This window comes from Rhinoraja longicauda, chromosome 4, assembly GCF_053455715.1.
Source record: "Rhinoraja longicauda isolate Sanriku21f chromosome 4, sRhiLon1.1, whole genome shotgun sequence".
NCBI classification, from domain to species: Eukaryota; Metazoa; Chordata; class Chondrichthyes; order Rajiformes; family Arhynchobatidae; genus Rhinoraja; species Rhinoraja longicauda.
Genome location: NC_135956.1, coordinates 69,793,020 through 69,818,898, shown reverse-complemented (window position 1 = coordinate 69,818,898; position 25,879 = coordinate 69,793,020).

Here is a 25,879-nt window from a genome sequence, read left to right as displayed (position 1 = left end):
TGGTCAACACGTCCCTTCCCACCCAAACCACCCCCTCCCCAGGTACTTTCCCCTGCAACCGCAGAAGTCGCAACACCTGTCCCTATACCTCCCCCCTCGATTCCGTCCATGGACCCCGACAGTCTTTCCAGGTGAGGCAGAGGTTCACTTGCACCTCCTCCAACCTCATCTACTGTATCCGCTATTCCAGGTGTGGAGTCTTATATCTCAATGAGACCAAGCGCAGGCTCGGCGATCGTTTCGCTGAACACCTTCGCTTAGTCCACCTAAACCTACCTGATCTCCCGGTGGCTCAGCATTTTAACTCCCCCTCCCATTCCCACACTGACCTTTCTGTCCTGGGTCTCCTCCATTGTCAGGGTGAGGCCCAGTTCAAATTGGAGGAATTGCACCTCATATTTCGCTTGGGCAATTCCCACCCCAGGGATATGAACATTGACCTCTAACTTCAAGTAACCCTTGCTTTCCCTCACTCTCCATCCTTCCCCCTTCCCAGTTTCCCAACCAGTCTTACTGTCTCTGACTATAGTTTATCTCTGTTTGCTTCGTTGTTACCTTTCTCCCAGCTAACAATGATCTATTCTACATTTTCCGTGATCTCTATTCCCTTTGTCCTATTTTCACACTGTACACTTCCTAATCTATGTATCTCCTGACATCCGTCTGCAGAAGGGTCTCAACCCGAAAAGCCACCCATTCCTTCTCTCCAGAGATACTGCCTGTCCCCGCTGAGTTACTCCAGCTTTTTGTGTCTATCTTCGGTTTAAACCAGCATCTGCAGTTCCTTCCTACACATTTACCTGCTAGTTTAGTTTAGTCTCGTTGCAATTTTACCAAGCCAATTACCCTACAAACCTGTATGTCTTTGGAGTGTGGCCCCGTGTGAAACCGGAGCACCCAGGGGAAAACCCACGCAGGTCACGGGGAGAATGTACAAACTCCATACAAACAGCACCTGAGGTCAGGATCGAACCCGGGTCTCTGGCGCTGTAAGGCAGCAAGTCAAGTCAAGTCAAGTCAAGTCAAGTCAAGTCAAGTCAAGTTTATTTGTCACATACACATACACGATGTGCAGTGAAATGAAAGTGGCAATGCCTGCGGATTGTGCACAAAAAAGAATTACAGTTACAGCATATAAATAAAGTTAATAAGTTACTGTAGTGTAGACAAAAATTTAGTCTCTGGGGTTATAAAAGTTAACAGTCCTGACGGCCTGTGGGAAGAAACTCCGTCTCATCCTCTCCGTTTTCGCAGCGTGACAGCGGAGGCGTTTGCCTGATCGTAGCATCTGGAACAGTCCGTTACTGGGGTGGCAGGGGTCCCTCATGATCTTGCTTGCTCTGGATCTGCACCTCCTGATGTATAGGTCCTGCAGGGGGATGAGTGTAGTTCCCATGGTGCGTTCTGCCGAACGCACTACTCTCTGCAGGGCCATCCTGTCCTGGGCAGAGCTGTTCCCAAACCAGACTGTGATGTTGCCGGACAGGATGCTCTCTACAGCCCCAGAGTAGAAGCAATGAAGGATCCTCAGAGACACTCTGAATTTCCTCAGTTGTCCAAGGTGGTAAAGGCGCTGCTTTGCCTTACCCACCAGTGCGGCAATGTGCGTTGCCCACGTCAGATCCTCTGTGATACGGACTCCCAAGTATTTAAAACTGCTCACCCTATCCACAGTAGACCCATTTATCTCCAGTGGCGTGTACGTCCTTGGATGTTTAGCCCTTCTGAAGTCCACAATCAGCTCCTTCGTTTTAGTGACATTCAAGAGGAGGCTATTGTCCTGACACCAGAGTGCCAGATCAGCCACCTCCTCCCGGTAGGCCTTCTCATCGTTGTTGGAGATCCGGCCCACCACCACAGTGTCATCAGCAAACTTGATGATGGAGTTTGAGCTGAACCTGGCCCCACAGTCATGTGTGTACAGGGAGTACAGTAGGGGGCTAAGTACGCAGCCCTGGGGGGATCCTATGTTCAGGGTGAGGGAGCTAGATGTGTGTTCCCCCATCCTGACCACTTGGGGCCTGGCAGTGAGAAAGTCCAGGACCCAGGCACACAGAGGGGTGCTAAGCCCCAGTTCCAGCAGCTTCTCAACCAGTCTGCTGGGGACTATTGTGTTGAATGCTGAACTAAAGTCAATGAACAGCATCCTCACATAGCCCCCCTGGCTGTCCAGATGAGAGAGAGCGGTGTGTAGAACCTGGGAGACCGCATCATCCGTGGACCTGTTCGGATGGTATGCGAACTGTAGTGGGTCCATGTTGCGAGGAAGGAGGGCACTGTTGTGCTTCTTGACTAGCCTCTCAAAGCATTTCATGACAACCGAGGTGAGGGCCACCGGTCGGTAGTCATTTAAACACGCTGGAGAGGCATTCTTTGGCACCGGTACAATGATGGATCTTTTGAAGCATGCAGGGACCACGGACTTGGCCAAGGAGAGGTTGAATATCGTGGTGAGCACTGGAGCAAGCTGAGTAGCACATGACTTTAGCACTCGCCCAGATATACCATCTGGGCCTCCAGCTTTCCTCGTGTTCACACGCGTCAGAGCCCACCTCACCTCACCTCAACTCTACCACTGCACAACTGTGCCGCCAAACCGCTGGAGGAATAGTTTTAAACAAAGTTGCAACGATGGACAGATCAAACGGTGACACAGCGCTCCAAGAATGAAACATAGCAACACAGGTGGCACAGCGCTCGAAGAATCAGTGTTGCTGCCTCACAGCTCCAGAGGCTGGATTCTGTTCTGATTCCCGTGGAGCTTGCCCGCTCTCCCTGTGAATGTGTGTCCCTATTAGATAATCGGGCACAGCGAGTTGTCCCTTAGTTTATTTTAGAAGGATAAGAGGGGACATCATCGATACTTACCGAAGAGTGAAAGGCCTGGATAGAATGGATGTGGAGAGGATGTTTCCACTAGTGGGAGAGTCTAGGACCACAGGGCACAGTCTCGGAATAAAAGGACGTACCTTTAGAAAGGAGATGAGGAGGAATTTCTTCAGTCAGAGGGTGGTGAATCTGTGGAATTTGTTGCCACAGACGGCTGTGGTGGCCAAGGCAATGGATATTTTTAAGGTGGAGATTGATAGGTTCTTAATTGGTACGGGTGGTGCCAGGGGTTATGGGGAGAAGGCAGGAACATGGGGATGGGAGGGAAAGATAGATCAGCCATGATTGAATGGCGGAGTAGACTTGATGGACAGAATGGCCAATATCTCCCACTATGAATAATGAACTTTATCGAATGGGAAGAGAATCTGCGATGGGTGGAGTTGGTGGGTGGGAGAGAGAATGGGTTGGAATAAAATGTTTGAGAAAGGGAGTGTTTGGGGTGACACTGTGGTGCAGCGGTAGAGTTGCTGCCTCACAGCACCAGAGACCCAGGTTTGACCCTGACTACGGGTGCAGCCTGTACGGAGTTTGTACGTTCTCCCTGTGACCGCGTGGCTTTTCTCCGGATGCTCCTATTTCCCCCCACGTCCCAAAGACGCACAGGTTTGTAGCTTAATTGCCTTTGGTGAAATTGTAAATCCTCTCTCGTGTGTAGGGTAGTGTTAGTGGAAGGGGTGATCGCTGGTCGTCATGAACTCGGTGGGCCAAAGGGCCTGTTTCCACGTTGTAAAGTAAAAGGAATAATGGCATTAATCTGGCAGCCATCATAGTCTCGATGGGCAGAACAGCATTAGAAAATCTATTTAGCTTAGTTTCGAGATACAGCATGGAAACAGGCCCTCTGGCCCACCGATAACACGTTCACACTAGTTCCGAAAGAGACACAAAGCGCTGGAGTTATTCAGCGGGTCAGGCAGCATCTCCAGAGAACATCAATAGCTGACATTTCCGTCCGGACCCTTTTCCAGCTTTCCCCCTACCCCACACCCCGCCTCCCCCTCCCCCACTTCAAGATGGTTCCTGACCCGAAATGTCCCTCCCCGGATGCTGCCGGCCCTGCTGAGTTCCTCCAGCACTTTGCATTCTGCTCAGGATTCCAGCATCTGCAGTCTCTTGTGTCTCTCAGTTCTGACAAGTATTCTTTGACCTGCAATGTTGACACTGCCCCCCCCCCCCCCCCCCTCACCACAGATGCTGCCTGACCTGCAGAGTGTTTCCAGCATTTTCTGTTCTTTATTAAGAATCAAGGCACCTGCAATGGAACAATAGAGTCATAGAGTCATACAGCGTGGAAATATGTCCTTGGGCCCAACCCCGACTAACATGCCCAACTACAATAGCCCCCCCTACCCGGTTTGCCCCACATCGCTCTAAACCTGTCCTATCCATGTACCTGTCTAAATGTTTTTCCCGAAGATAGACACAAAATGCGTCACTTTGCGCTGGCTCTTTTGCAGTCTAGCGATAGTTCCACAGGAAATCTCACAGCAGACTCAAAATACTCATCGGCATCTGTAAAGATTCTAAAAGAAGATTGCTGTTTACAACTTTGAGAATAGCAGTAAATTGTGTGTTCCGTGTAAACAATAATAAATAAGACCAAATCTAAAGAGAACTCTTGTGGGATTACCTCTGTTCTCCTGCACCAATGATAGTGTAAGTGCGGAGATTTCTCCAGGGAACTGTCTGTGGTGTGAGCATGCCTCATGTCACAGCGTTGTTCCCTCTCAGACAGAAGATTAGAACGTTCAAGACTCATAAGATTGGATGGCACGGTAGAGCAGCGGTCGAGTTGCTGCCTCACAACGCCAGAGATCTGGGTTCGATCCTGGTTATGGGTGCTGTCCGTACGGAGTTTGTACTTTCTCCCTGTGACCACGTGGGTTTTCTCCGGGTGCTCTGGTTTCCTCCCACACTCCAAACACATGCAGGCTTGTGGGTTAATTGGCTTCTGTAAATGATTCCTAGTGTGTAGGATAGAACTAGGGTGTGGGATGATCGCTGGTTGGCATGGGCTCGGTGGAACGAAGGGCCTGTTTCCGCGCTGTGTCTCTAAATAAAACTAAACTAAGGAGTGAAGATGGACGCACAAAGCTGGAGTAACTCGGCGGGCGGGTCAGGCAGCATCTCTGTAGAAAAGGAATAGGTGATGTTTCGAGTTGAGACCCTTCTTCAGACGTAAACCAGCATCTGCAGTTTCTTCCTACACATCTAAACTAGCTGGTGAACGTGGATCGCTGGTCAGTGCGGACTCGATGGGCCCAAGGCCCTGTTTCCACACTGTATCTGCAAACAAAACTAAACTATATCTGCCCATCTCCGAGCTCGTTAACAAAACCAATTTACAAACAACTCAGGCTTGATTCCTGCCGAGAGGGTGGGAGTTTCTTCTAGATGTAGGTAAATACAAGTCAGAGATTGCATTAGCTGACTGGGGAAGAATTGCCATTTGCTTCAGTCAAAGCAAGTTAAAGATTAACGTGATTGAACAAAGAGGCACAGGGATGAATGCAGAGGGACAAACAATGACTAGTTGGCGCCCAGAGGTTTCTGTTGACTCAGCTGTTTCGGTTCACTAATCCATGGATATTAACTGCTGCTGTTGACCTGAACTCATTCACTACAAGCAGCCAACACTGGTCAACTCTAGAAGACACAGAGTGCTGGAGTAACTCAGCGGGCCAGGCAGAGTGGGCCAGAAATTTGTGGACCTCCCAGCAGAGCGAAATGTCCGTCGAGGAATGTTGCTGACTGGCCCGCTCCAAACTCAAGGAGTACGTGCTGAGGGACGCACTGAAGCTCGGTGCAGCCAACACCAGGGCTTCATGGGGGAGGACCACAGTCTAGGCCATTCCGCTGCTGCACATTGGGAGGGAGGGTGTGGAGGAAACGCCCCTCAAATGAGGGAAGGGATATCACCCCAGTGTGCCACATGAATGGCAAGGGTGCCGGGTATAATGATGGTTAATGTGGTTACATATAATTTTAGGACCATTACCAAATATAATGCTAATGAATGGATGCATAGCCACGGAGAACGCCAGAGGAATTTTGCACAGTTCTTGTTTTAGACATATTTTTTATCCTGAATAAAGCTTATTTTGTTTTTAAAAAAGCGTCTCAGCAGAACATGGATAGGTGACGTGTCCATATAACCATATAACCATATAACAATTACAGCACGGAAACAGGCCAGTTTGGCCCTTCTAGTCCATGCCGAACACTTTCTCCGACCTAGTCCCATCTACCTGCTCTCAGACCATAACCCTCCAAACCCTTCCCATCCATATACCTATCTAATTTACTCTTAAATAATAAAATCGAGCCTGCCTCCACCATTTCCACTGGAAGCTCATTCCATACAGCCACCACCCTCTGAGTAAAAAAGTTACCCCTCATGTTACCCCTAAACTTTTGTCCCTTAATTCTGAAGTTATGTCCCCTTGTTTGAATCTTCCCCACTCTCAAAGGGAAAAGCCTACCCACGTCAACTCTGTCCGTCCCTCTTAAAATTTTAAAAACCTCTATCAAGTCCCCCCTTAACCTTCTGCGCTCCAAAGAATAAAGACCCAACCTGTTCAATCTCTCTCTGTAGCTTAAGTGTTGAAACCCAGGCAACATTCTAGTAAATCTCCTCTGTACTCTCTCTATTTTGTTGACATCCTTCCTATAATTTGGCGACCAGAACTGCACACCATATTCCAGATTCGGCCTCACCAATGCCTTGTACAATTTTAACATTACGTCCAAACTTCTATATTCGATGCTCTGATTTATAAAGGCAAGCATACCAAACGCCTTCTTCACCACCCTATCCACATGAGATTCCACCTTCAGGAACAATGCACAGTTATTCCCAGATCCCTTTGTTCCACTGCATTCTTCAATTCCCTACCATTTACCCTGTACGTCCTATTTTGATTTGTCCTACCAAAATGCAGCACCTCACACTTATCAGCATTAAACTCCATCTGCCATCTTTCAGCCCACCCTTCCAAAAGTCCCAAGTCTCTCTGTAGACTTTGAAAATCTACTTCATTATTAACTACACCACCTATCTTAGTATCATCTGCATACTTACTAATCCAATTTGCCACACCATCATCCAGATCATTGATGTAAATGACAAACAACAGCGGACCCAACACAGATCCTTGAGGTACTCCACTAGACACTGGCCTCCAACCTGACATACAGTTGTCAACCATTACCCTCTGGTATCTCCCATTCAGCCATTGTTGAATCCATCTTGCAACTTCACTATTAATACCCAACGATTTAACCTTCTTAATCAACCTTCCATGTGGAACTTTGTCAAATGCCTTACTGAAGTCCATATAGACAACATCCACAGCCTTGCCCTCATCAATTTCCCTGGTAACCTCTTCAAAAAATTCAAGAAGATTAGTCAAACATGACCTTCCAGGCACAAATCCATGTTGACTGTTCCTAATCAGGCCTTGTTTATCCATATGTTTATATATATTGTCCCTAAGTATCTTTTCCATTAATTTTCCCACCACAGACGTCAAACTAACAGGTCTATAATTGCTAGGTTTACTTTTAGAACCTTTTTTAAACAAGGGCACAACATGCGCAATGCGCCAATCTTCCGGCACCATCCCCGTTTCTAATGACATTTGAAATATTTCCGTCATAGCCCCTGCTATTTCTGCACTAACTTCCCTCAATGTCCTAGGGAATATCCTGTCAGGACCTGGAGACTTATCCACTTTTATATATTTTAAAAGTGTCCGTACCTCCTCTTCTTTGATCCTCATGGTTTCCATCACTACTCTACTTGTTTCGCTTACCTCACATAATTCAATATCCTTCTCCTTGGTGAATAACGAAGAAAAGAAATTGTTTAATATCTCCCCCATTTCTTCCGGCTCAGCACATAGCTGTCCACTCTGACTCTCCAATGGACCAATTTTGTCCCTCGCTATCCTTTTGCTATTGACATATCTGTAGAAACCCTTGGGGTTTACTTTTACATTACTTGCCAAAGCAACCTCATATCTTTTTTTTGCTTTTCTAATTTCCTTCTTAAGATCGGATCGTAACGCGGAGTACGGGTCTGAAGAAGGGTTCCGATTCGAAGAGTTCATCGGAGTCGGGCCAATTCTCAAGGTGGTTTATAACAATAACAGCTGACAAAATGCTCATCCTATAAAATGGCTACGGTGTGCAGGGAGAGAATTCCTTCCCCCTTCTTCATTATCCATCCACGGTCCGATAAACTGTATCTCAGTAATCCCTTCCAGTCAATAATCCCACCAGGTAGGTCCAGCCTAAGTCTCGCCTCATGAACAGCTCTGAATACTACTGTTCCATCAGTGAGGATCATTGTACAAGACAGCAAATCATTCCGTGTTCTTAGCATGAACCTATGGTATCCCCAAGTCTATATAGTTTAGAGCCTATTTGGAGGTTGTAGTCACAGAGTCTTAGAGTCATACAGAATGGAAACAGGCCCCTCAGCCCAACGTGCCCACGCCGACCAACATGTCCCATCTACACTAGTCCTCCCTGCCTGCATTTGGCCCATATCCATCCAAACCTGTTCTATCCATGTACTTGTCTAATTGCTTCATAAATGTTGCAATAGTCCCTGCCTCAACTACCTTCTTTCTCTGCAATCATTTTTTTGCATTCAAAGAGTATCATACATAAAACAAATGATTCATTTAACATTATTAATATCTTCCTCTCTATTAACATTTCTCATCATCTAATATCATTCCCGGTAATAGGCCCTAATTGTCAAGGTTTGCTTTCCAAAGCGCTGCAGTGATTATAGTCTCAGCTCGTTGGGTTCGGCAAATGAAACACTCCACGGCATAATGCAAGAAGACCTGGACAACTTTCAACTTTGGGCTAATATGTGGTAGGTTGAAGATTTATAAGGATGTTGCCCGGATTCGAGGGCCTGAGCTACAGGGAAAGGTTGAGCAGGCTGGGACTATTCCCTGGCGTGCCGGAGGATGAGGGATGAGGGATGATCTTATAGAGGTGTTTATAAATTCATGAGAGGAATAGATCGAGCAGACGGTAGGTTTAAGGTGAAGTGAAAAAGATTTAATAAGAACCTTTTCTCACAAAGGGTGTGGGTGTATGGAACGAGCTGCCGGAGGAGATAGTTGAGGCATGCTGACCAACACACTTCATCTACACTCTTCCCACCTGCCTGCGTTTAGCCCATATCCCTCTAAACCTGTCCTATCCATGTACCTGGCTAAATGTTTCTTAAATGTTGCAATCGTACCTGCCTCAACGACCTTCTCCAGCAGCTCGTTCCATACACTCACCACCCTTTGTGTAAAAAACTTACCCCTCGGGTTCCTATAAAACCTATGTCCTATGGATTTTTCTCTTAAACCTGTGTCCTCTGGTTCTTGATTCCCCCACTCTGGGCCAGAGACTCTGTGTGTTGACCCGATCTAATCCTCTCACAATTTTGTCATTATTCCCTTATCAATAATTAAATTATTGCATCGTATGGGAGGCGCATTCCCAGTCTCGTTGTACCCCTGTACAATGACAATAAAGATATATTGTATTGTATTGTATAGTTTTGTATTGTATGATTCTGCACACTGCGTACGGCTCGATTGTAATCATGTAGTGTCCTTCCGCTGACTGGTTAGCACGCAACTAAAGCTTTTCACTGTACCTCGGTGCACATGACAATAAACTAAACTGTACTAGAAGATCACCTCTCATGCTCCTGCGCTCCAAGGATTAGATTCCTAGCCTGTTCAATCTCTCCCTATAGCTTAGGCTCTCCAGTCCTGGCACCATCCTCATAAATCTTCTCTGCACCCTTTCCATCCCTCCCTCCTTCTGTCACATTTTCATCTCCAGCCTTTGTCACTTCTTTCACCCATCTGCCAATTATCCCCCCCCCCCCCCCTCACCTATGTCCACTGTCCGCCAATTATTTACAAGGTTTTATCCTGCCCCCACCTCTCCTTTCCTGCTTTTCCTTCCTCTCCCAACAAGTCTGAAGAAAGGTTCCGACCCTAAATGTCGTCTGTCAATTCCCTCCACAGAGCCTGACCCATTGAGTTACACCAGCACTTTGTGTTTTATAAGTTCATAACTTTGCTGCTGTAACACTGCAAATTTCCCCGGTGTGGGACAAATAAAGGAATATATTATATTATCATATTATTATTATTATTATTATTATTATTATAAGTCATAGCTTGCCAAAGAGGTTTCATAAATTTTTATAAGTTCTAGGAACAGAATTAGTCACTTCGGCCCATCAAGTCTACTCCGCCATTCCATTGTGGCCAATCTATCTTTCCCTCTCAACCGCGTTCACCTGCCTTCTCCCTGTAACCTTTGACTACCTGACTAATCAAGAAACTGGCAACCTCCACGTTAAAAATCCCCATTGACTTGGCATCCATGGTGAGTTTACGAGACGTTCCCAGGAATGATTGGGTTGACATGTGATGAGCGTTTGGCGGCACTGGGCCTGTAATCGCTGGAGTTTAGAAGCATGAGAGGGGACCTCATTGAAACTTACCGAATAGTGAAAGGCGTGGGCACAGTGGATGTGGAGAGGATGTTTTCATTGGAGGGGGGGGGGGGGGGGAGTCTAGAGCCGGAGGGCACAGCCTCAGAATAAAAGGATGGACCATTAGAAAGGAGATGAGGAGGAATTTCTTCAGTCGGAGACTGGTGAATCTGTGGAATTCATTGCCTCAGAAGGCTGAGGAGGTCGTCAATTGATATTTTAAAGGCAGAGATTGACAGATTCTCGATTAGTACGGGTGTCAGGGGTTATGGGGAGAAGGCAGGAGAATGGGGTTGAGAGGGAAAGATAGATCAGCCACGATTGAATGGTGGAGTAGACTTGATGGGCCGAATGTCCTAATTCTGCTCCTACAACTTATAAACATGAAATCCACAGATTCATCACCCTCTGGCTAAGAAAATTCCTCCTCATCTTTCCAAAGGTAAGTTTATCTCAGGATTCCAGCATCTGCCGTCCTTGTGTTTCCAGGAATGCTGAGGGTAGTTTTTAATCACTACAATAGCAGCTTGTCTAACAAATGTTCTCACACTGAAGTCTCCTTCCCTTCTTTCATTCATGAACACAATCCTCTCTCAGTAATCGCCTAAACTAGGCTGCTGACGTTACTCTTTGCGTTAGCTCAGTGCGCTGGTGAAGAATTTCTCTCTGGTATGCAGCATTGAAATCTAAATTGCGACCTTTAAAAAACACATTTAAATGGGTACTTGAATGGGAAAGGCCACCGGCACAATCAAGGACTTGTCTCAGCCGGTCACTCCCTTTACTTCCTTCTCCCATCAGGCACGAGGTACAAAAATGTGAAAATACACAGCACCAGATTCAGGAACAGTTTCTTCCTAGCTGGTATCAGGCAACTGAACCATGATCATATCATATCATATCATATATATACAGCCGGAAACAGGCCTTTTCGGCCCACCAAGTCCGTGCCGCCCAGCGATCCCCGTACATTAACACTATCCTACACCCACTAGGGACAATTTTTACATTTACCCAGCCAATTAACCTACATACCTGTACGTCTTTGGAGTGCGGGAGGAAACCGAAGATCTCGGAGAAAACCCACGCAGGTCACGGGGAGAACGTACAAACTCCTTACAGTACAGCACCCATAGTCAGGATCGAACCTGAGTCTCCGGCGCTGCATTCGCTGTAAAGCAGCAACTCTACCGCTGCGCTACCGTGTCAGCCATGATCATATTGAATGGCGGTGCTGGCTCGAAAGGCCAAATGGCCAACTCCTGCACCTATTTTCTATGTATCCATATATCCTATCAACAACTAGAGAGTGGTCCTGACCTCCCATTTACCTATTGGAGACCCTCAGATTATCTTTAGACAATAGACAATAGACAATAGACAATAGACAATAGGTGCAGGAGGAGGCCATTCGGCCCTTCGAGCCAGCACCGCCATTCAATGTGATCATGGCTGCTCATTCTCAATCAGTACCCCGTTCCTGCCTTCTCCCCATACCCTCTGACTCCGCTATCCTTAAGAGCTCTATCTAGCTCTCTCTTGAATGCATTCAGAGAATTGGCCTCCACTGCCCTCTGAGGCAGAGAATTCCACAGATTCACAACTCTCTGACTGAAAAAGTTTTTCCTTTAATCAGACTCTACTGGACTTTATCTTGCGCTAAACGTTAGTCCCTTTATCCTGTACCTGTGTACTGTGGGTGGCACAACTGTGATCACGTAGAGTCTTTCCACTGACTGGATAGCAAGCAACAAAAAAGCTTTCCATTGTACCTTGGTGCACGTGACAATAAGCTAAACTAACCAGTGGAATGTAGAGAAATGTGCCTAATGCAGGTATTAGACTCCATCTCTAACTCTCCCCTACCCTTGCCGCACCAGCTTCTCGCTTTCACCCAACATTCAGCTAACTATGGCCTGTTTTCTTTATCATCGTTACCTTTTTGCATGTCTTTCATTCGTTGTTCTTTATCTCTCTACATCATCGTCTATATCTCTTGTTTCCCTTATCCCTAACCAGTCTGAAGAAGGACCTCGACCCGAAATGTCACCCTTTCCTTCTCTCCAGAGATGCTGCCTGCCCTGCTGAGTTACTCCAGCTTTTTGTGTCTATCTTCAGGTATTAATATAGTTAGACATCTCAGTTGACATGGAAGAGTTGACCGAAGGACCTGTTTCTGCGCTGTGCTATTCTATGGCTTGGACAGGTACATGGCTTTAGGATTAGGTTTAAGTTTATTATTATCACGTGTACCGAGGTACAGTGTAAAGCTTTGTTCTGCATGCTTCAGGCTCTGAGGCCCATCGAGTCCATGCCGACCAGCAAACACTCCGTACACTAACACAAGAGACAATTTACAGGTTTTTTTACCTAAATCAATGAACCTACAAAGCTGTACATCTTTAGTGTGGGAGGAAACTGGAGAGCCTGGAGAAAACCCACGCGGTCACAGGGAGAACATACAAACTCCATACAGACAGCACCCGTGGTCAGGATTGAACTGGGTCTCTGACGCTGTTTGGCAGCAACTCTATCGCTTCCTGTACTTGATTCTGCAACCAACAGTAAAAAATGTGCTTTCACCCAATCTATTGCCCGAAGCATGTCAGGGGTTATGGAGAGAAGGCAGGAGAATGGGGTTGAGAGGGAAAGATAGGTCGGCCATGATTGAATGGCAGACTGGACTTAATGGGCCGAATGGCCTAATTCTGCTCCATAAGCTTATGAACTAATGAACTCCTGATTTTATTTTATGCAGTGGTTAATGTTGCTGGTCAGGCAGCCAGAATTCTGGACTTGGTTCGAATCCCAGCTGGTGAATTAAAATTCAAGTAGTTAAATAAACGTGAAAATTTTAATAAGTCTGGTCGCATTTACAGGGTTGTCATAAAAGCCCATCTGGTTCACTGAGGAGGACAGGAAAGCTGTTGAACCTACCTAGTCCAGCCTCTTCACTACTCAAAACCCACCAATCAAGTCATAATTACCCAAAGATCACCAAGACAGGCCCTTCACCCATCTTCCATGCTGACCATCAACCCCAGCTACCATAATCCCACACACATCCCACTGTACATTCCTCTCATTAACTCCCCCCAGATACCTACATACTAGGGGCAACACAGGGGGGCAATTAACTCACCTGATTGATCAATTGATTGAAAGATACGGCATGGAAACAGGCCCTTCGGCCCACCAAGTCCACGCTAACCATCGATCACCCGTTCACACTAGTTCTATGTTATCCCACTTACTCATCCACTCCCTACACACAGGGGCTAATTTACAGGGGGCTGATTAACCTACAAACCCACACCTCTCTGGGATGTGGGAGGAAACCGAAGCACCCGGAGGAAATCCACGCAGTCACAGGGAGAACATGCAAACTCCACTCAGACAGCGCCGGAGGCTGGGATTGAACCTGGGATAGCAATGTTTTCCTCCCACAGTCCTGGTTTTGTTGGCCCAGATGTTTAAATCTGGGTAGGTCTTTGGGTCGGCTAATGGGAACAGCTTCACTGGAGCTGTTTGGAAGAAGCACTATCCCACGCACACGCACACATGTACACACTCAAACACACCTGCACACGCATGCCTCACACACACCCATGAACGCACACTCCTATAAACACACACATACAATATATCTTTATTGTCATTGTACGAGATTGGGAATGCGCCTCCCATACGATGCAATAAATTAATTCAGTATTAATTTAAACAACCCAATGAAACAAATTACAACAGTTTTAAAACAGAATAAAGTGCAAGTAGATCTGTGCCGGATCACTGTGCGATGTGACCATCCGGCTCAGCAGGTTCATAGCAGCTATGGCCCTGGGGATGAAGCTGTTCCTGAGTCTGGAGGTGCAGGCGTAGAAGGCCTTGTATCGTCTGCCCGATGGTAGAAGTTCGAACAGACTGTTGCAGGGGTGTGAAGAGTCTTTGTGGATGCTGGTGGCTTTTCTGAGACATCGTGTGTTGTTGATGTGTGTTGTGTGTGTCATGTACAGCAGGCACACTTACAAACACACACAGTCTCACACACACATGAACGTGCGCACACACACACACTCATGCATACACCTCTTACACACACAAACATGCACAAACGTGTTTTAGTTTTGTTTACTTTAGAGATACAGCACAGAAACAAGCCCTTCGGCCTACCGAGTTGACACTGACTAGTGTTCCCGCACACGAGCACTATCCGACACACGAGGGACAATGTACTATTTTTTCTGAAGCCAATTAACCTGCAAACTTGTACGTCCTTGGAGTGTGGGAGGAAACCGGAGCAACTGGAGGAAACCCATGTGGTCACAGGGAGTACGTACACACTCCGTTCAGACAGCACCCGTAGTCAGGATCAAACTCGAGTCTCTGGCGTTGTGAGGCAGCAACTCTACCACTGCGCCACCGTGCCACCCGTATGTATGCTCATACACGCATTCACATGCACGCACATACACAAAAGCAAACAAACACATACACGCATAATCTCCAACATACGTCGACACATACACATACAGATTATCATATGATAACCATCACATATAAACAAGACTCAAAGTCTGTAGAATTTCTTTATAAATACATACAACATTGGAAATGGAAATACAGCTAATCCACATATTTGCCAAAATAAATAGATGCTCATCTGTTGTCTGCTCAGCCAGAAACAAACATAGGGATTAAATGTGTTCCGTGGAAGTTTCTCAAACTGCGTCACACATTTTCTGGACTTTTTGCTTTACATTTACCCATAGCTCAGATTAGGATCGGAGAATAAACTAACTGGAAAGAATTCTAAAAAAAGGCACAATGTGCTGGAGTAATTCAGCAGTTCAGGCAGCATTTCTAGAGGACACGGACAGGTGACATTTCAAGTCAGGACCCTTCTTCAGACAGAATTCGAGGTTTACATAACTCAATTGAGTATAAACTTGGGACATGATGATTCAGCTGTAGAAATCATTGGTGAGACCACACTTGGAGTGCTGTGTGCAGTTCTGGGCGCCCAGCCAGAGGAAAGATGAACATTTAGTTGGAAATAGTGCAGAAGAGATTCACCAGGATGGATGTTACCTGGGCTTGTGGGCCTGAGTTAAAGGGATTGGTTGAATGGGCTGGGACATTTGCCTTTGGAGTGAAGGAGGCTGAGGGGTGAACTTATTGAGGTGTACAAGATCATGAGGGGCTTGGATAAAGTGAACGCTCAAGGTCTTTTTCCCAGGGTAGAGGATTCTAAACCCAGAGGGCACAGGCTTAAGGTGAGAGGTGGGATTTAAGAGGGACCTCATGGGCAACCTTTCCAATCAGAAGGTAGTGCAAGGTATCAGTGGTGCAGCAGTAGAGTTGCTGCCTCACAGCACCAGAGACCCGGGTTCCTTCCTGACTACGGGTGCTGTCTGTACGTTCTCCCTGTGAACATATTGGTTTCCTCCAGGTGCTCCAGTTTCCTCCCACATTCTAAAGACATACAGATTGTACGTTAAATAATATAAGAAAATAACTGCAGATGCTGGTACAAATCGAAGGTATTTATTCACAAAATGCTGGACTAACTCAGCAGGTCAGGCAGCATCTCGGGAGAGAAGGAATGGGTGACGTTTTGGGTCGAGACCCTTCTTCAGACTGTCTGAAGAAGGGTCTCGACCTGAAACGTCACCCATTCCTTCTGTCCCGAGATGCTGCCTGACCTGCTGAGTTACTCCAGCATTTTGTGAATAAATACCTCAGATTGTAGTTTAATTGGCTTTGATAAATTGTCCCTATTGTGTGGGATAGAACCTATGTACGGGGTGATCGCTGGTCGTGCCGACTCAGTTGGCCAAAGGATCTGTTTCCAAGCTGTATCTCCAAACTAAAATACACTAAACCAAATGTCTGGAATGAACTGCCGGAGGAAGCTGTGGAAGAAGATACAATTCCAACTTTGAAAACACTTGAGATGTTGCCAGGACTCGAGGGCCTGAGCTGTAGGGAGAGGTTGAGAAGGCAAGGAACTTCTTGAACACTATACAAACCTAAGTCACTGCTCTTCTGTTCTTCCCACCATTCATTTATTCAAAATAAATGAAAATGAAGACCTTTTAATATTCCATACAAGATTTACTATCATGTGTCCAAACTAAATGTCGTTATGAAAAAGGATAAAACTCCATAATTAACAAGTGTTATTAAATTAAAATATTAAGTAGCTTTGCTTTAGTCTGGTTGGGTTCTGTTCATTGATATTACGCACCAGACTGACTGTTTGCACTCGTTTGTAAAAAAGATCTCCAACTAAAACGTGTTTGTCAGTTACTTTTGCTAATTAGAAGGACATCAATTAATGAAGAAAAAGAATATTTTCTTTTTATATCTGAAGAAGGGTCTCGATCTGAAACGTCACCCATTCCTTCTCTCATATAGAGCTTAAATTTAATTTAAATTAGATAGAGCTCTTAAGGATGGCGGAGTCAGTGGGTATGGGAAGAAGGCAGGAACGAGGTACTGATTGAGAATGATCAGCCATGATCACATTGAATGGTGGTGCTGGCTCGAAGGGCCGAATGGCCTCCTCCTGCACCTATTGTCTATTGTCTATTGTGCAGAGATGCTGCCTGTCCTGCTGAGTTACTCCAGCTTTTTGTGTCTATCTTTTATTTTGTTTTCATCCGTATTTCTTTAAAATCACTTGCATTAGGGACCTTTTTGAAACTTAAGGGCCTGTCCCACTTAGGCGATTTTTTAGGCGACCGCCGGCGACTGTCAAAGTCGTAGCAGGTCGCCAAAATTTTCTTTTACCCGACGACAATGACCACGACAACACCGAGTCAGGTCGAGATGACACCGTCTTCGGAAACATTGCGAAATTCCCACGCTGTCAATGCTTCTCCGGCGTCCTAATTTTCGCTGAAATCACTGACAAGTCGGTAATTACTTGAGAGTTTTGAAATGTAACATCTTCCTCAGGTTACTTGAAAGCCAAGCTTCATGGTAACAAGGCATAAACTGGATTGATTTCCAGTTTACTAATAGCAGTATTAAGAAATTTAATTTAAAAAGTGGTTGAATGGATTTTTGTGCGGAGTGTGGGCATTCTTTGAAAATGCATATCTGGTTTCTGGGTTGCATATCTGGGTTGGGAGCCTACTTTAAATGTAATCGCTGATGGCCATAAACATCGCGAAAATTCCCACGCTTACCTGACCGTCAAACTGTCGCCTCCAATCTACCTGTCAAATGTCCTGACGGTAAATAAATTGGTTAAACACAAGTGTTTTATGGTATCTTCAAATGACTTTACTTAATTTAATATTATGTGCTTCTAAATGCATCTAAGCGAACCTAGCAAACCTGGGGACAACATGCGACAGCGCCCGCAATAAGCAACGATACCTGGCGACAAGCCAGCTGTCGCCGAGAAATTTCATACTGGTTGATTTCTCAGCGACGCGCCGAGATCTACTACGATTCTTTGAAGACTCCTCACGATCATGCCCGCGACACCCCGGCAAACTGTCGGCAACAGGCCCTTTACTGAATAGAGTAGGGCCTGGATAGAGTGAATGCGGAAAGGATGTTTCCACCAGTGGGAGAGTCTAGGAGCAGCGGGCACAGCCTCAGAATAAAAGGATTTTAGAATGGAGACGTAGAGGAATTCCTTTAGTCAGAGGGTGGTCTGTCTACCTGTGGAATTCATTGCCACGGATGACCGTGGAGGCCAAGTGAATAAATACTTTTAAGGCGGAGATTGACAGATTCTTGACAGACATAGCACCCAGGGGTAAGGTTAAAGCAAGGTCCCTGGAGCTGTGAGCCATCAACTAGCACCCACCTTTGTGCCTCCACGCTGCCCCGTACAAATTGGAATGAATAAGAAGATACTAAATATTCTACAAATTGTAAAGATACTGAAGATGTCATCACAGGTAGATGGAGTAGTCAAAAAGGCTTTTGGCACATAGGCCTTCATCAGTCGGAGTACTGTGTATAGAAGTTGGGAGGTCATGTGGCAGTTATACAAGATATAAATGTGAGGGCACATTTAGAGTATTGCGTTCAGTCCTGTGCTCCATGTTAGAGAAAAGATGTTGTCAAGCTGGAAAGGGTACAGAGAAGATTTACGAGGATGTTGCCAGGACTCGAGGGTCTGAGCTACATGGGGAGGTTGAGCAGGCTGGGATTCTATTCCTTGGAGCGCAGGAGGATGAGTGGTGATCTTGTGGAGATATATATGATATACAGGTGAACGGACGAGGTGCCAGAGGAGGTAGTTGAGGCGGGGACTATCGCAACGTTTAAGAAACAATTAGATACCTGTAGGTACATGGACAGGATAGGTTTAGAGGGATATGGGCCAAACGCAGGCAGATGGGACTCGTGTAGATGGGACATGTTGGTTGGTGTGGGCAGGTTGTGCCGAAGGGCCTGTTTCCAAGCTGTAGTACTCTAGGAACTCTATGACTCTAAATACTCAGGAGAGCAATCAACATTTGTGAAGAAGTTGTGAAGAGAATATGTTTTAATTCAATGACCCATCTAGCATTCATAAGACCATAAGACGTAGGAGCAGAATTAAGCCATTCGGCCCATCAATTCATCGGCCCCGCTATTCAATCATGGCTGATTTTATTCCCATCTCAATCCATTCTCCTGTCTACTCACCGTAATCTTTGATGCCCTTGCAAATCAAACAACTAACAATCTCCCCGAAGGCTTTTTTTTTGTAAACCAACATCTACAGTTCATTGTTCCTACATTCATGGCATGCTTTGGGAACAGTTCCATCCAAGACCACAAGAAATTGCAGAGATGCGGACACAGCCCAGACCATCACACAAACCAACCTCCCTTCCATTGACTCCATCTACACTTCACGCTGCCTCGGCAAGGCCACCAGCATAATCAAGGACCAGTCGCACCCCAGCCACTCCCTTCAGGCAAGGAGTGTAGAGGTGTAAAAACACACAACTCCAGATTCAGGGACAGTTTCTTCCCAGCTGTTATCAGGCAACTGAACCATCCTCTCACCAACTAGAGAGCGGTCCTGAACAACTACCTACCTCATTGGAAACCCTTGTACTATCTTTAATTGGACTTTACTGGACTTTATCTTGCACTAAACGTTATTTACGATATGTCCTTTATCATTTATCTGTACACTGTGGACGGCTCGATTGTAACCATGTGTAGTCTCTCCACTAACTGGATAGCGCGCAACAAAAGCTTTTGACTGTACCTCGGTACACGTGACAATAAACTAAACCAAACTCATTCTGTCCGTACACTCGTACAGCTTCCTCAAACCCCCTTCAATACAATCCCCTCAAGCTCACACTCGCTGCTAATCGAGTCATCCTGGAATCAAAACAACAATTGTAAACTTACAGTTGGAGTGTTAGGTTGGTTTGGTTGCTAATGAAATAATTTGAGGAAAGAAGTCGTACTGTAACATTTATATGCCTGTCTGTTACATTAGATCCTAATTATAATTAAATCCTGGGCTTGCTAAGCTTTTGTAAAATGGAAAATTATTTTGTAGAGAAAATTACTTCATTACTTCTTGTCATTTATCATGTTAAAATTACCTAAGATGAAGATAAATATTGCAAAGCATAAAGCATGTCCTGACAATTATCTGGTGCGTTCAACAGCGAAACAGGTTATGTTCTCTCTGTTCTGTCGGAATCCTTCCTTCCCACTGATCTCAATCAAACCCCTCTCCATCTCTTCTGCATCCTTTGTTCTCTGCAGCTTACTCTGAAGGGCAGCTTCAGTCCTTAGAGGTACTACGTGGAAACAGGCCCTTCGGCCCACCGGATCCATGCGTACCCGAGCAATATCCTACACACACGAGGGACAATTTACAATTTTTTTTCATTGGCCAATTAACCTACGAACCTGCACGTCTTTGGGGTGTGGGAGAAAACCGGAGCACACGAAGAAAACCCATGGGTCACAGGGAGAACGTACAATCTCTGTACAGATGGCACCCGTGGTCAGGATTGAACCTGGGTCTCTGATGTTGTGAAGCAGCAGCTGTACATCTATGCCACGCTGCCCGGAAAATCTAGAGATTCAACATGGAAACAGGTCTTTCCTCCCACACACCAAAGATGTGCAGGTTTGTAGGTTAATTGACTTCGGAAAAAATTGTAAATTGTCCCCAGTGCGTAGGATAGTGCTAGTTCCGAAGGGCCTGTTTCCACACTGTATCTCTAAAGTCTAAATTTTAACTGCAATATATTGCTTTATGAATGAAGCCTCTTTCTGTGGTCTGTGCTTATACATTGGAAGTCAATCACTGCAAATCATTTAACTATACATACAGTGAGTGGCACAGTGGTAGAGTTGCTGCCTCACGGTTTCAGAGGCCATGGTTTCAGGTTTGATCCTGACCTCGGGTTCTGTCTGTGTGTGGAGTTTGTACGTTCTCCCTGTGACCTCCTGCGTTTTCATCGGGTGCTCCGGTTTTCTCCCACATCCCAAAGATGAGTGACTATTGAGGGCGTGCAGCGTAGCTTTACTAGGTTAATTCCCGGAATGGCGGGACTTTCATATGTTGAAAGACTGGAGCGACTAGGCTTGTATACACTGGAATTTAGAAGGATGAGAGGAGATCTTATCGAAACGTATAAGATTATTAAGGGGTTGGACACGTTAGAGGCCGGAAACATGTTCCCAATGTTAGGGGAGTCCAGAACAAGGGGCCACAGTTTAAGAATAAGGGGTAGGCCATTTAGAACTGAGATGAGGAAAAACTTTTTCAGTCAGAGAGTTGTGAATCTGTGGAATTCTCTGCCTCAAAAGGCAGTGGAGGCCAATTCTCTGAATGCATTCAAGAGAGAGCTGGATAGAGCTCTTAAGGATAGCGAAGTCAGGGGGTATGGGGAGAAGGCAGGAACGGGGTACTGATTGAGAATGATCAGCCATCACATTGAATGGCGGTACTGGCTCGAAGGGCCGAATAGCCTCCTCCTGCACCTATTGTCTATTGTCTATTGACTTTGTAGGTTAATTGGCTAATGTAAATCACCCTCACTGTGTAGAGAGTGGATGAAGACAGTGGTATAACATAGAACTAATGTGAACAGGTGATCGATGGTCAGCAAGGAGTGGTTGGGCCGAAGGGCCTGTTTCCATGCTGTATCTCTAAACTAAACTAAACTAAACAGTATCAGATCAGTGTAGGATTAGTGTAGACACAAAGAATTGCAAATGCTGGAATCTTGAGCAAAATGCAAAGTGCTGGAGGAACTCAATGGGTCAGGCAGCACCTGTGGAGGGAATGCACAGGTGACATTTTGGTTTGGGACCCTTCTTCAGACAATAGACAATAGACAATAGTTGCAGGAGGAGGCCATTCGGCCCTTCGAGCCAGCACCGCCATTCAATGTGATCATGGCTGATCATTCTCGATCAGTACCCCGTTCCTGCCTTCTCCCCATACACCCTGACTCCGCTATCCTTAAGAGCTCTATCCAGCTCTCTCTTGAATGCATTCAGAGAATTGGCCTCCACTGCCTTCTGAGGCAGAGAAATCCACAGATTCACAACTCTCTGACTGAAAAAGTTTTTCCTCATCTCATTTTTCCTCATCTCATTTCCTAAACTAAACTGGACCCACTGAGTTCCTACAATACTGTGTAAATTGATGCTCGAAGGTCGGTGCAGATTAAATGGACCAAAGAGCCTGTTTCTGTGCTATATGACCCCGTAATCATGCAAATTATCTATCCAATTCTGCATCAGATAGATTACTCTAATTTGAGGTAATAGAACGCAAAACATACCATTAGGAAAATTATACCATCCCTTGTGGGATAATTGACCTGAATCACCAGCTTAATTTAAGTGTAATTTAAAAAGGGGTTTGCATTTTGTATAGCATCATTCATGAACTAAGGATGTCCCAATAATCACAAAGCCAATAAAGTATTTTCCAAAGTTTTGTTACAGTTTTAACATAGGAAGGAGATTCAGAAGACTAATTTCTGCAATCTCAGCTCCAGTGCCCTCGGAAAGTGCCCGTAAGTTCCGTGGTGGCTTCGGGAAGTGGGACACGGTGATTTTTTTTTTCCTTTCTTCCTTTAGATTTAGATTTTAGATTTAGAGATACAGCGCGGAAACAGGCCCTTCGGCCCACCGAGTCCGCGTCGCCCAGCGATTCCCGCACATTAACACTATCATACACATACTAGGGACAATTTTTACATTTACCCAGTCAATTAACCTACATACCTGTACGTCTTTGGAGTGTGGGAGGAAACCGAAAATCTCGGAGAAAACCCACGCAGGTCACGGGGAGAACGTACAAACTCCGTACAGACGGTGCCTGTAGTCAGGATCGAACCTGAGTCTCCAGCGCTGCATTCGCTGTAAGGCAGCAACTCTACCGCTGCGCCACCGTGCCGCCATTGGTATGCCACCGTACCATTCTTTGTTTCCATTTCTTCCTTCCTTCCTTCTGTAATTTATTCAACTATTTACAATAATACGTACAGTACAAAATAATTCAAAACAAAACCCACCGCCATAATACGAGTCAAACAAATATTCTTCAATACCAAATCTACCATTGTACAACTATATCACCATCCTTATTAAGGATGCATTCCATCCCCCGCGGTGCCCAGCGGTCTCGGAGATCCCTCAGGGCGCCTGTGGACAGCGCGTAGTCCAGGGGCAGGCAGCCGGCTCAGGCAGAGCCCTCTTCCGCCTGGCGCCACGACTCACGGATGGCCAGATTGGCCAGATACGGTGATCTTGGTGCAGGTAAGCAGAGGGGAGGCTGCTGGAGGCGATGGACGGTGGGCTCACGGTGGCCACAGGCGGTGGTGTTGGTGGAGACGGCCGCGGGACGAGACGGCCCCACAGCAGCCAGGCGAGCGAGCGGACCGAGCGCAGCCTGTGGTGGAAGGAGCCGATGGCGTCGCGTTGGGCCAGGCCGACCCCTACTTCATACATCCAGCGCCACCAGAACACTGGGCCTTAAAGCGAGATGAACAAGACTGTCATATGTTCTTTTCCCTCCACAGATGCTGCCTGACCTACTGAGTTCCTCCAGCACTCTGTGTTTTTCATTCATTCTTTAGTTTAGTTTAGATTTACAGCGTGGAAACATGTCCTTCGGCCACTGAGTCCACGTTCTTTAACAACGGGGACAGTGTGGAGAGAGTGTTTGCTTCAAGTTTCTGGGCACTCACATTTCAGAGGACCTAACATGGTCCACTAACACTGCTGCGCTGGTCAAGAAGGCACAACAACGACTGTTGTACCTAAGAACTCTGAAGAAGTCTGGTCTACCCCAACAGCTGCTGACGACATTCTACCGCTGCACTATAGAGAGCATCCTAACACATGGCATCCCTGTGTGGTATCTCAGCTGCACGGAGGCAGAGAGGAGAGCTCTTCAGCGGGTAGTCCATAGAGCTCAGAGGACCATCGGAACACAGCGACCAGTCTTGGAGGGCATCTACAACACACAATGCCTCAGAAAAACCACCAGCATCCACAAAGACTCTTCACACCCCTGCAACAGTCTGTTCGAACTCCTTCCATTGGGCAGACGATACAAGGCCTTCTACGCCCGCACCTCCAGACTCAGGAACAGCTTCATCCCCAGGGCCGTAGCTGCTATGAACCGGTCCTGCTGAGCCGGATGGTCACATCGCACAGTGAACCGGCACAGATCTACGTGCACTTTATTCTGTTTTAAAACTGTTACAATTTGTTTCATTGGGTTGTTTAAATTAATACTGACTAGCTAATTAAATTATTGCATCGTATGGGAGGCACATTCCCAATCTCGTTGTACCCCTGTACAATGACAATAAAGATATATTGTATTGGATTGTATTGTTGGCCATCGATCACCCGTGCACTAGTTCCACGTTATCCCACTTTCACATCCGACATACCAGTGGGAGGAAACTGCAGCACCCGGAGAAAACCCATGAGGTCACAGGGAGAACGTACAAACTCCGCACAGACAGCACCCGTAGTCAGGATCGAACCTGGGTCTCTGGCGCTGTAGGCTGCGCCTCCGTGCCGCCCGGCGGTAAGGAAGTAGGAAATTCTGTAATGTAGAAATCACAATCATTTTGTACGACCACAAGAACAGCTGTGAGCCTAAGCATTGAAGTTACTGTTAATCATTTTATTATAATTTTAATGACTATCCATGTCCTCTAAAGCAGATGCTGCTTTGCATTTGAGTTCCATTTACTCCCCTCACACCCATTTTCCCAAATAACGCCACCCTCGCTAACAACACCAGTCATTAACTGTGAATGAGATACCCAAACTATTTGACATCTCTTGTCACCCATCATGAGTTCTGGGAGATGGTTTATGAGACGGGAAGGTGTAGTGTCCGAAAGAGGGGCTTTCAACAGGAGTAACCCTTCCAGAGGAAGTGCTTCCTGTAAATCGCTTCCATGGGCCGTCAGTAAGTGTCCAATAAGACCTCTAGGTCCAGTTCTGCAGTTCCAGCAAAGATGTGAAAGTCCCAGAGAGGGTGAGGGGCAGTTTTACCAGCGCGACATGGCAGCTGCCTCACAGCGCCAGAGACCCGGGTTCGATCCTGACTGCGGGTGCTGTCCGTTCGGAGTTTGCACGTTCTACCTGTGACCGTGTGGGTTTCCTCCCACACTCCAAAGATGTACAGGTTTGTAGGTTAATTGGCTTCTGTAAAATTGTAAATTGTCCCCTAGTGTGTGTAGGATAGTGTTAGTGTGTGTGTCCCTAGTGTGTGTAGGATAGTGTAATTGTAAACTGTCCCTAGTGTGTGTAGGATAGTGTCGCTGGTCAGCTCGGACACGGTGGGCCAAAGGTCCTGTTTCCACGCTTTATCTCTAAACTAAACTAAACTAAACTAAAGACAGACACAAAAAGCAGCAGTAACTCAGCAGGTCTGACAGCATCTCTGGGGAAAAGGAATAGCTGGCGATTTGGGTTGAGACACTTGAAGAAGTGTCTTGACCCAAAATGTCAACTATTCCTTTTCTCCAGTGATGCTACCTGAGTTACTCCAGCTTTTTGTATCTATCTTAAGTTTAAACCAGCATCTGCAGTTCCTAACTAAACTAAACTAAACTAAACTAAACTATGCCCGGAACATGAGCTTTCAGCTCCAATGTCAGACTGAAGAAATTGGAGCTGTTCTCCAAGGAGCAACCAAGTTTGTGAGAAGATTTGATGGAAACATAGATAGCTTTTGAGAAATATAAAGGAAACAGGAAAGAAAGATGGCCAGCAAGGGCCATGCAATGTCATTGGCAAGTAGGATTAAAGAGAATGACACTGCTTTTTATACATACATTAAAAACGAAAGGGTAATTAGGGAGAGGAGAGGAGATAATTTATGTGGATGTGGGCAATGAACAAATACTTTAGTATTCACCAAGGAAAAGGACATGGAGGACAGTGAGATCAATGTGGGATATATCAACATGGGAAGGCAGT